The 13,001-nt window shown below is 38.9% G+C and overlaps 1 long non-coding RNA gene across 1 annotated transcript in view; it reads right to left on the minus strand.

The window, feature by feature from the left end:
- LOC118477265 overlaps positions 1-13,001 on the minus strand; it is a 130,424-nt gene that overhangs the window by 37,590 nt on the left and 79,833 nt on the right. Inside the window, exon 3 of the long non-coding RNA XR_004858253.1 lies at positions 3,768-3,844. This is a non-coding gene — a long non-coding RNA (uncharacterized LOC118477265). The remainder of the gene's footprint in view (positions 1-3,767; positions 3,845-13,001) is intronic.

Genomic DNA, 13,001 nt, shown 5'->3' on the forward strand with positions numbered 1-13,001 from the left:
CTCTCTCTCTCTCTCTCTCTCTCTCTCTTTCTCTCTCTCCCTGCCTCTGTCGTCCTACATCGGCACCGCTGGACCCTCACAGATCACCGAAGTGAACATGTGATTGATAGCGCTCTGTTATGTCTTTGATCTCGCCGCATTCCCTTCAGGGATCATTCCTTCTTCGACATAATATTAATAACCTATTTCTACAAGAGCTCAGGTTATTGATAAGCCTATCAACAAATTTAAAGAATTATGTGTAGGCAATTTTTTGTTTTGTCTGTTGTTGTTTTGCTATGGGTTTTTTTGTTGATTTTTTGTGGGGGGGGGGTTGTTGATGATAATTATTGGAAAACATTCCAAACTAGTTCAACTAAAGCGACAATCAACTCAGAGCAGTTTTTATTATGCTCAATCTACAACATAAGCGTTTGCAAGAACATGCTAAAGTAATAAACTGTAATATTTCCCACCACGGTACCGTAATAATAGATTAATAGCTCTAGATCCACATCGCAGTTTCACATAATTCAGTTTTGGCTATGGTAAGACGTCTCCTTTTAAGTTCTTTGTGTTTTGAGAGGGGACAACGGTCTGGTATATTTTGAGACAAATGGAAGTGCCAAAAACAGTGAACTGCAGATGGCGTCTTGCATGTTCTTACTGTTTTTGTCCGTTTGATTTGTCAGATGTAATGAATGAGAATTCTGCTCTGCACAGTCCTCAAAGCCTTCCTGATTCTAAACAATAGGCGCTATATTACAATCATATTATTAGAAAACAATGCCCGTTAATTACACTAAATGGAAATGTGCTGTTTCCAATGTGATTCATAAAAGAAACGTGCAGGGCAGAAACGGATATGAGTGGTGGTGGGACATAGTTAACCGATTATAAGTAAGTACTCGTTATTGTGAGAATATATTTTAAAGCTCATAAAGCCTGCTGTCGAGCGGGGGTATGCGCTATTATAATAAAAATGCTATTTATTATTATCATTTTTACTCTTTTTTGCTGGAACGACGTAACTTCATTTTTCCATCCCATCTTTAACGAAAGCGCTATGTTAAGCTTAAGGTCCTTTGATTTACGTATTAATGTTGAAGCAATCTCAACATTTGACGAGGCGTTGTGTTTATATCAATTTATATTAATTTTTGAAATGTGGGATGTAGGCGGGTGCTCTTGTGTGGTTTGCTTCTTCTTTCCCATGACACATCTATCGTCCCTTTCTCCCCTTCTTCTTTTTTAAGTTTGTTACTCTCTTGTAACACCTCTAATCTTCTGACGCTCATATGCAGTTGCGAGCGCCGTAAAAACCTCTACTAAAACTAAATAAAAATTTTTTCAAAGATCCCATCCACACAATTTAGACAACTTAGGGGGGTGGACTTCGCAAACTCCTGTGAGGGTAAATTTGGGCTAAGACAAATGCATTGTTCTTGCAGAAAGGCCAAAATATTCAATAAGTGGTGATCAGCAACGGCGTATTTGTAACATTATTCTGTATTGTACAGGTATAAGATTGTGTATTCATGTATGTTTTCCTGTATGCATACATGTATGTATTTATGTATGTATTTGTGTGTATTCATGTGTGTATTTATGTATGTATTCATGCATGTAAGCTTATTCAAGTATGTATTTATGTATGTATTTGTGTATGTATTCATGTGTGTAATTTATGTCTGTATAAATTTCTAATTATTCATTCATGAATGTATGTTTGCCATTGTAACGCAAATTTCACCATGGGGATCAATAAAATGTAATTTATAATTTCTAAATAGTAGCCCCACACGAGAACGGATCCAAAGTCTTCCGCGAGTGCGACAGCAAAGTACCTAACACCTACATCACAGACAGTAGCAGAGCTCTCACACGACCTTATGCACTTGCGAGCGCCGTAAAAAAAACCCTTTCCAAAACAAAACAGACGCCGCCGGTCAAGACGTTCTGAAAACCAGACAGCGGGTGTTTGTTCAGGCCATGTCCACTCCGGAGACTTAAGCAGCACCAGGGATACACGACATTCATGAGCTACGCAATTGGATTTTTTATAAACCCATCGTCTAGTTACTACGTCTGTCTCTATGCTCGCATGTCCATATCTGTAGTATAGCGTGTGTGTTCCTTCATCACTTCGCACCGAGATCGTAATGTGATATCGATGTCCTGTCAGAAAGTATTTTTTCCCGTCCTTCGGATTAAAAAAAACAACTTGGTCAACAGTGTTCTATGGTGATATTTTCTTGTGTGTTCGAAGTTCCTGTTCTTTTGTCTTGGGGAACACCATGGATATATCGCTAACTCAGAATTACAAAGTTCTTTCTGACATTGTAGGCCGTTTTCAGCTACTAAAACCATGAGGTCAGAAATCAAAATGCTTTTTCTGTCCATCATAATCATTAGACTATTCTGAGTCGTTTTCGAGGTATTCAAGGAAGTGCATTTTTTAAAAAAAGCTTGACATGTTGTGAAACTCAATTTTACTTTTTAAAAGTCAAATGTCTCAAAACTATGTACTTAACTGGTAGAGCTTTTAATTCTGAGGTAGTGAAATGGCGTTTGAATGAGATTAAGTGTTTGGGGACTAGCGTGGAAACGATCAACAGCAGACCAAATGCAGTGTTGAAACACATGAAGTACTACAATAGTCCATACGTCAGAAAAAATGAATTTCAAAGTTGCTTTTTCGGTTCCGTTTGTTTTTGTTTGTGTGTCTTTTATTTTTTGTAAGTTTTCTACGATGCTTGCAACTCCATAAGGTCATATGAAAGTATTTGCATATTGGATAGTTAACATGTCTGCCACACCTTTAACTTTCAAACAACGAAAACAGAATAGAAAGGCCATCATGAATAACAAAGTTCTGCTTCCTTTTAAAAGTGCCCCTAAAAAGCGTTTCTTCTAAAAAGGCAATTGGACTACCTGAATTCAGATTTTTAATGTGCAGCATCGAAAAGAAAAAATGGAGGCGTTTGATCCGAAAAAATCGCCATCAAATCGAATGCCATTGACTCATTTCGATCACCCACTTGACTTCTTAAATGAAACTGGATAGAGTAACTTTCTTCTCCTCGATACCTTGATCTAGGAGCAGGGACGGCTCACGAGAGTTTTGGGTCCCTGGTATCAATTTTTAGGTTTTGGCATTTCTTTCAGAACACATCATTATACTTGATGAAAACATCATCTAAGCTAACAAAATCGGTCTATTATATTATCATATTTTGAAATTTAACATTTTGTAAAACACAGCAGCATATAATGAAGCTTAAAATTACCGGAATCTAGAAAAATTGCCCCTAACAACGCCTTCCCCGACATCTGACAGAAACGAGACACAGCAATGAGACTGGTATCGATAAACGCGTCTATCAATTGTTTTTTCTTTTATGCAGTTATCCCGCTTTCCATCAATTCTTTCACAAAAGACATGTTACAAAATATATGCCAATCTTCAAACCTACACTTAATTAAATACACACACACACACACACACACACACACACACACAGACAGACACACACAGACAAACACACACACACATACATAAACACACACACATACACACACATAAACAAACGCACACACACTACCTCTCTCTCTCTCTCTCTCTCTCTCTCTCTCTCTCTCTCTCTCTCTCTCTCTCTCTCTCTCTCTCTCTCTCTCTCTCTCTCTTGTAGTTCCCATTCTCCCCCTTCCAAACACCCTTGACTCTCCCACTCACTCCATACCTTTTTGTCCCTCTCCACATACAGGCAAACAAAACATCAACTCACCGAGGACTGCCCAGAGAGAATGTGCCACTTCTGTCTCGCCTTTCTTGGCCAAGTCTGCGTGGCTTATCTCACAGCTCCTGAAAAGAGGACGGAAAGCGATCAGTTAAAAGCAACCTTTTGACCAGAAGGAGAGGGACACTTATAGTGCCTGGGCATAGTACAAAAAGTGCGCTATTAAAAATGTAATTGTTATCGCTCATATAACCTTATTATGCAGTTGCGAGTGCCGCAAAAACTGCTACGAAGCAATTTTAAAAAGTACAATGTAATTGTTTTTTAACAATCCCATTCGACACAATTTAGATCATTTAGGAGGAGGGTTTTGATCTTTTTGGTCAGGACAAACCTCGGCTAAGAAAGGCATAACGTCCCAACAAACCGACAGAAATGCTGTTCTTGACCAAAAAAACCCCCCACCAAACCTACACGGGATTCGAACACGGTTCTTCTATGTGCGACGACGGAGTGCCTAACCACTGCACACAGAAGCGCGTCGGGGTGTTCTTGCAAAGCTGGCAAACGAACTAAACCGATTAATGCTTTTGAAAAATCTAAGTAAGTGCTTTACGGTGCTCGTAACTGCGTAAGGTCATATGAGCGTGCGGGACACATTAAACGTGTTCAGTTAGTAGGAAATTTTGAATTTTCCGAGGTGATAGCCAAAGCCTACTGTTATCGATTTTGGACCACCAAGGGATATTAAACGCGCGCAACTTGCACACGGGACCTCCGAGATTTTTCGCCGTTGTCCGAGAAGTTAAGACGTTAGATTTTACCTGCCATAAGATCAGGGGTGTGGCTGAAAGACAGTATTAAGAAGGAGTCAAGGAATAGCAGTGGAAAGACTGCAGAAAGAGCCAGGAGCCCAGAAGAGGAGGCCAACGAGGTGAGGAGGTGGAGATAGAAAGCGGCGACGACAGGCGATTAGCGGGGGAAATATGGAAAACTTAATGCGTCACTGTCTGCGACTACATATCAAGGACCACGCTGACTTCTTGAAATCTTCTGGAACTGAGACCCCCTCATCCCACCCCACCCTATCGTCCTCTTCTTTTTCCCTCCGGCACTCGGAGTCCTCTAACATCTATAACAACAATTTTACTATGGTGTGTGAGTTCTTCAACTAATATTGGCTCTCTTCTCATTGAATTAATTAATATTTGCATTTATATAGCGCAAATCCCTACTAGAAAGTAAACCCTACGTGCCTTGCAACTACAGGTAGATCTATATATTTTTAACCGAGCAGAAACAAGAACACTCTATTAATTTATCGGCTTGCTGGCAAGCATAACGTTGCAAGCTGCTGGTTGTAAGCTTTCAAACATTAACAAACTGACAAGATTGTTCGCTATCTATTACCTGGTATCCATGCCAAATTGGGTGAAATGGGGAAAGTTCGTGTAAAATGTCTTTCCTGGCGCGATTAGAATCCACAACCTTACGGTTGCAAGTCCAAGAGCCCAACCACTAGGCGACGACACCATAAATGAAAAATTTTCAGCAAAGAAGTCGATAGGGTTAATCAAAAGAAGGTCAAGGCACGAAGGCAACTAACAGGTTTAATGTCTCGGAACAAAAGGTTAAGAATTAGAAATGTTCTGATGGCATTTTTGCTTATAACGACTTAAAATGTTGCCATCTTAAACAGCTCTACCATACCAATTAGCAATAATTGCCCCGGTTAAGAATACAGTTGAGACATCAGCCCGTCAATGACTAGTAATTATCTCTAAATGAATGCCAGATACACCGGCCTCCCTGTTTTAGCTTTCCAATAATACTCGAGACATAATTGAGGATATTCCTCATGCAGCCAAATATAGGAACGGGCAGTTTCTACCTTGCTTACCTATTTTTGACATTGTAATTCATGATAATCACGAGCCAAACAACAGGGACTTTTCGTGACAGTACAGCTGTATATTGCTTAGACATCACATTTGTGAGGCATTGTGGTGAAATCATGCGCTCGCCAATATAACGAAATAGAAGAAAGCAATAATGTTTGACGGTTTTTGTTTTTTGTCTCAACACCAAACTTTGGAAGCCATTTTCTCGCTAATCTTAACTCTGAAACCAGGTGACCCCCGCCACTTTCAACATCAAATATCGAGGCTTTTATTCGAGATGTGTTATTCATCGAAAGCAAGACAAATGAACAAGCTTTAGATGATACAAATAACTCTATAGGCCCAAAAATTTACGAGTGCCTGATTCCACCAAGTCGTGACACATATATATTCCAATTAATTTATTCCAACATTGCAACCGGCGAGACAAGTCAATGATAGAGGTTCGTTTACTAAGTTCACAGGCCTCAACTCAGTAGTGCATCTACTTACGGATGAGTTCTTCTATTTTGCTTTTGCTTTTGTCTCTTGATGAACTTTCTATTGGAAAAGATTTGATTATATATTGTGGCCAGTACAAAACGTGTAATGAGGTTTTAAAAAGTGCAGGTGATATAGTGCTCTTTTTCGAAAGTCACTACCTAAAAATTACAATGTCCTATCAGACATATTTGGCCGTTTTGAGTTACTGACACCATAAGGTCAGAAACGCTGGTCTATAATAATATGCTCTATCAAAATCCTAAGAATATTCGGAGTCGTTAGCAGGATATTCAAAGAATTGCATTCGAAAAAGCATGTCGAGTTGTGAAACTTAAATTTTGTAACGTCAAATTTCTCCAAACAACTAGACTCTCACAAGATAGAACTTTGTAATTCTAGAGTAGCGAAGCGTTTAAATAAAGGTAGCATCTCCTACTTGGAACAAATAAGACCGTGGGGCCGATTAGCTCTGGTGTGTGATTTGCTTCTTCTTTCCTACCAAACATCTATCGTCCGTATCTCCCCTTCTTCTTTTTTATGTTTGTTACTCTCTTGCAACACCTCTAATCTTCTGGCGGTCATATGACCTAATGCAGTTGCGAGCGCTGTAAAACATCTACTAAAACTAAACAAAAAATGTCCTCCTGTCAAATTTTGCACTCTGGGCTTTATATATTTTTACAGCTTGCCGACGCGCTACCTCAGAATTAAAAGGTTCTATCTGATTAGTACCTAATTTTGAGAAACTTGACGTCAAAGAATGTGAATTTCACATTATGTCAAACATTTTCGAAAGCAATTCTTTGAACATCTTGATATCGACTGCAAATAATCTTACGATTCAAATAAAGCAGATAGAGCTTGATTTATGATCGAGTAAAGCAAACAGTTTTAGTTTTAGTCAGGGTTTTACGACATTTGCAACACAGTAAGGTCATATAAGTGCCGAAGAATGGATGTGTTACAAGAGAGTAGCATACACAAAAATGAACGAGGAGAGAAAAGGACGATAGATATTTTATAGGAAAGAAGGAGCAAACTACACCAGAGTACCCGCTAACCACCCACAAAAGCATCCAGATTAAATATACGACAAAACATGTCAACAGGCTATTTAAATGTTCTAAAACCATAAAGCAATATAACTTTAGTTGAAAGGGAAAAAAATATACATAAGTTTAATTTTTTAGACCATGATGAATAATTAATCTTCTTACATTATCTTTTCTTGCCCTTTTCAACATTTCGAATTTGGATTTTGACATAATATTTCTTGATCACAAGCAACACATACTGCAGTTGAAGAAACTGAAGCTTTTCTATTTTTAAAAACCCAAATTTATAAATATTTCCGAACTTTGGGCCTGGGACATCTGAATTGCTGACGAACGATAAAGACCACGAGAAGACAAACCGATGAAAAGAGTGACTGAAAAGAGGAAACAGAAGGGAAAAAAAGTGGGTTGACCCACGAAATCCATAATTTCCGTGAATCTGGTGTGGATTGACGTCATTGTTTCCACAGTTTTCAGTGTTCTCTGTAAATAGAAGTTAAGCTAGAAGAACAGACTACTCCACCACTTACAACGATGTGTTGACGTATAATTTTCTCTTTCTTACAGTCTAAGATGTTTGGAATTCTATTTCCTACTCCCACTCCAGCTTTCCCCAACTCTAATATCTTTCTTGCCTTAAATTGCATTGTCTGGTTCCACTGGCACAATGCCTGCCAATGGGAACTGCTACTTCGTCTCTCCTTCACTCTCTCCTCTCGCCGGTACTTTTAGTACAAGTACAAAGCGAATCCCTTTGTCCAGATCCCTTTGACTCAACATTGTAAGCCTATCATTTGGACATTACATTTGCATCACAGTAAACTCATTTCCGCTAATCAAACAGCAAGAAAAACATTAATATCAATGATAGAGTTCTGATTACAAAAGTGCACAGGCCTCAACTGTTTTTTTAAAAATATGTCTACTTATGGATGGGTCCCGCTATTCTTTTTTGAAAAGCAGTTTTCCATCTCGCAAACATGTGGTCACATGCAGGGTTTATGCACGTGAGGACGGATCTCGTAAATGTTTTTGCCTGCCCTTGTCCTTGACATCTTAACTCGGCCTTCCGTTACCTTTGAGGGACGTATCATGATCTTAAGTCATCAGCGTTCCATGACCCTAGGCCATTCCGGCTTTTACAAATAATTTCTTTCGCTCTAACTCTAAGAGAGGGGATCACGACCATTTAATCAGCAGGGAACAAAAAAGAAAAAAAAGAAACACACAAAAAAAAGAAAATCGATGCAGACATGACGAACGGGAGAGTGGTAAAGTAGGTTTGACCTGTAGCGCCCCTCCCCTCCCCTCCCCTCCCCTCCCCGCCCCTTATACACACACACCCACATCCCTGATCCTCGCGCGGCCGTCTTATTTAAAATAACCGTAACTGATTAACAGTCCTCTGTCTGCCTCTTCGATCGTCTGAACTGGCCAAGACTATCCTACAGGGAACAGCACGAGGAAGGAGACAAAGAGGGAGGGAGAAAAAACAATGAGACGATAACATGTAAGCTGAAACCCGAGAGGAATGAAAGAAGCTGTTGCAAAATCAACAGTGGTGCCCTAACGGTCAGCCAGAGTAGTGGATAGGTGAAGGTGAAGGTGATTAACTGATCGCAATCGCATTCCACAGGGAAACACCGGCTCATCTATTCTTGGCATGCTCTTCTTGTAAAAACACACTTCACATGTTTTGGCTCAACTTTAGCAATATCAATATTGGCCAGCCCATCAACTATAATTAAGCTATTAAAGCCCCCCCCCCCCCCCGACTTACCAGTCAGTTTGGAGGATCACGCAACGGTAACAATGATAGTGTCAAAAGACACACTATCATGTTACTTAAAAATTTAAAAAATTCAATACTTTTTAGAAAAACGACAATAGAGTGCCTGGGAAATATCATTAGCGAAATTTGTTCTTTTGTATTTGGGGTTTTTTTTCATCTGAGATCTATTGTTCGACTTGCCCCACTTTGTCCATCACTATTCTTTTCCTCTTTTCTTGAAATTAAAATTAAAATTACTTGTAGTCATTTGTTAGAGAAATATAATATAAAACAATCGAATACATGGAGACTGGTAGTTGTCCATAATATAAACACATGAAAGAATTTTCAGAGTGTTCAGTCCTTTTTCTTTTTCAACATTGGTGTCATAACTTACTTTTGTGTTACCAGTGGTATTTGTCCTTAATGGCAGTTCTGAAACAATTCTGTACACGCCGGGCCATCAGACCTAATAAGCTACTAAAGGCCTCCGAGATTAGCGGACAAATTTGGAGATCACGCAATGATGATAGTGTCCAAAGACACACTATAGCGTACTTTGGCGTAACGTCTCTTTAGAATTAACTACTATTAAAGAAAAAACTACTCCTTGTCCGTAAATGTGAGTGTGTTGCTTTCTTTTTTTCTTTTTTTTCTCTTTTTTTTAAATTAAAAAAAAAAAATTTTAATAGCAAATTTCAATGTTTTTCTTTGTGGTACCTAGTATGCACATATTATTTCTTAACTCTTTTTTTAATCTACTGTTTTTACTCAACTCGAAATGGACTGATTATAGGGACAGGGTTTTGAAGGAGACAAAATGCTCCTAGTTAGTAAGGCAGAAATAGTTTCAGTGTGTTTCGACACTGCAGACAATTAGTCATCTATCTTGACCTTCAGAAAACAAGAATGTCTGCAATTTCAGACGAAACCTCGCAAAATAACGGAAATCAGTGTGCATAAATCGGCCATTGTCTTCTAGTTAACGTCGACACTGCCAGGAAATGAGAACATAATGTCGGTGGAAAAGATTGGCGTTCTATGGCTGCGAGTAGCCAACAACAACATCCTTAGTTAATTGAAGGTTTTAGATAAATGAGGGATCAAAGTCACATTTCTTCTAAAAATACCACAACAAACAACAGTTAGTTTTAGTTTTCGTAAGGTTTTTACGGCGCTTGCAACTGCATAAGTTCATATGAGCGCCAACAAACAACAGCAACAACAAAAAACAACAACAACAAATCAACAACAACACCAACAACACCAACAACGACAGCCACAACAACAACGACAGCCACAACAACAACGACAGCAGCAGCACGCAACAACAACAACAACAACACGCAACAACAACAACAGCAATAGCAACAACGACAGCCATAACAACAACGACAACAACGACAACAACAACACGCAACAACAACAACAACAACAATAGCAACAATAAAGCTCTTAATATGACGGCAAACGTCAGCCGATATTACACAACACAGTTTTTAAATGAAATTACAGGTGGGTCACGTAAAATCAAAGTTATTCCTTTAACTATTTACAAAAATCCAGTAGTTTAGCTTTTAAAAATTGTATTTCTTTCCAAAATGTGTAAAAAATACTGTGCAAGAAGCAGGTCACACGTATTAAATATCAGTACTAATATTGTTTACTACATCGTCTTAGTGATACATAATATAATATAGCAAACTAAGATTTAAAAAAAGTTTTAGTAGAGGTTTTACGGCGCTCGCAACTGCATATGCATAAGGTTATATAAGCGCCAGAAGACTAGAGGTGTTACAAGAGAGTAACAAACATAAAAAAGAAGAAGGGGAGAAAAGGACGATAGATGTTTGAAAGGAAAGAAGAAGCAAACCACACTAGAGCACCTGTTAACCACCCAATAGCAAACTAAGTTAAGATGCCTCAGAAAAAAAGTAAACTAGACAAAGAGAGGCAGTGTCCGTGACTTAGCCTTCAGAGAAAGTGTGTACCATACAGTTCCAATACCACACTGGAAAACAAGAAAACAAATGTTTCAGACATCAGCTAACACGCACGCATATCAACCAACCTGCTTTGAAAGCTTACAACGCACACACAAGAAGACCAGGCTACAGAGCGAGCAGAAGACCCAAAGAAAAGTGGCCTGAGGAAGTGGAAGACACCTTAAAAGCTCGCAATTTCCGGTTCCATGAGGCTTTCCAGTTTGCCAAGGCCAGACGCTCCTACCTCCCCGGGACGTCTCACGGTATAAGCGCCAGATAAAGAATGGGAAAGCAAAGGAAATCAAAGAAAAGTAAAGGAAAGTAAGCAGAAAATGTAAGCAGACTTCAGTACGCTCCCACAGCTCACAATCACCATAAGGGTGGTCTTGTCAGCAGCCAGTTATTTTCATTACCCCCCAAAAAAACCAACAACAACAACAAAACAAAACAAAACAAACAACAACAACAACAACAACCAACAAACAACCCAGGAAAAAAAGATATCAACGAAACAAAACAAAATAAAAAACAACAATAACAGAACAACAACAACAACAAAACCAACAAAAACATAACCGAAAAACTATTTTTTAAAACCAAAGAAGCAACAACAAAAAAATGAAGCATTCTCCCTCGATTTATCTTGAATTTCACTGATTTCGCAGTTGTAAGTACGTAGCTGCCCGTGTGCCTTAAGAACGAAAATCATGAGCTTAGTCCTTAAACCATCATGTATTACTTTCGAAGACAACAAAAAAACTATTGACGACAACCTTGCTATCTCTGTTTCAGTTTTAGGAAGTGTTTTACGGCACTTGCAACACAATAAGGTCATATAAGTGCCGAAGATTAGAGGTGTTACAAGAGAGTAAAAAACTTTAAAAAGAAGAAGGGGAGATAAGGACGATAGATGTTTAATAGAAAAGAAGAAGAAAACCTCACTAGAGCACCCACCAACCATCCACTGCTATCTCTTCTTTGGAATAATACTTCTAATGGGGAAAAATACTTGCAATAAGATTTGTCTAACTGGTCCCCTTGGGAAATTCAATTTTCAATGGCCCTCATAAATACCCAAATAATGCAGTAAATATGAATAAAACACAATATCACAAACATGGATAATCAACATGTAATTACTGGTAGCCAACAAAATCTATGACCTTGTTTTGTTGTAGCTGTTGTTTTTGTTTTTGTTGCTGTGTGCGAGCGTAGTAGGTAGCCTATTTGCTCGAAATGTTTGGAGCTCCGAATATCGTGTTCTTCGCCCAGAGCCACCCTCTCTCGGGTAGCGGGTGAGGAGGTCCAACCTCCCTGAATCCTCCCCAAAGAGATGCCACCGCCGGACCTCTACTGTATGTTGTTGTTTCTGATAACTGTTTTTTGGTTGTTCATTTTAAAGAAGGGTTATCGTGTCTTACTCAAGGACACACACAAGAGACCCACACTCACACGTAACCTTAGTGTCATCGACACAAACTGCCTTGATTTGAATAGGAGCAGCTTAAAACCGAAACTAAAGAGAAGGTGCTCATATAATTTATTTTAAAATTCAAAAGTAATTCTAAATTTTTGATTATCTCATAAATATAAAAATCGATCAAAACACAGAGTGTAAAAAATTTGTGCTACTCAAAATCACGAAAATTCGGCTCTGGCATGCTCTTAACAATGTTCAATGTTACTTTCATCTACAACATAAGGGCTAAGGACTGCATGGTTCCATATGAAAAGCAAGGCAAAGGGCAGCGTCTCAAAAATTCTACGTAGAGATAATATATTATGCATATTCTTTTTTGTTTCCTCTAATCTTGATCTTCTGGAAACAGTCCATCACCACACCTTTCCACTCCTTTTTTCTTGTTTTCTCCCTTTCAAGGGCACTGTCTACAACACACACACACCCTTTGCTGCCCATCCATTTTTTATTATTTTCTTTCTCTCACTTTCTCTGTTTCACTCGTTTTCTCTGTCTATCTCTTCCCCCCCTCCCCCCCATAAAAAAACCCAACCTATTATCCCTCACTGTCTCTGTCTCTGTCTCTGTACGGTATCATAAATGATGACACTATAAAGGGGGGGGGGGT

The sequence above is a fragment of the Aplysia californica genome, unplaced genomic scaffold, assembly GCF_000002075.1.
Source record: "Aplysia californica isolate F4 #8 unplaced genomic scaffold, AplCal3.0 scaffold00053, whole genome shotgun sequence".
Lineage (NCBI taxonomy): Eukaryota > Metazoa > Mollusca > Gastropoda > Aplysiida > Aplysiidae > Aplysia > Aplysia californica.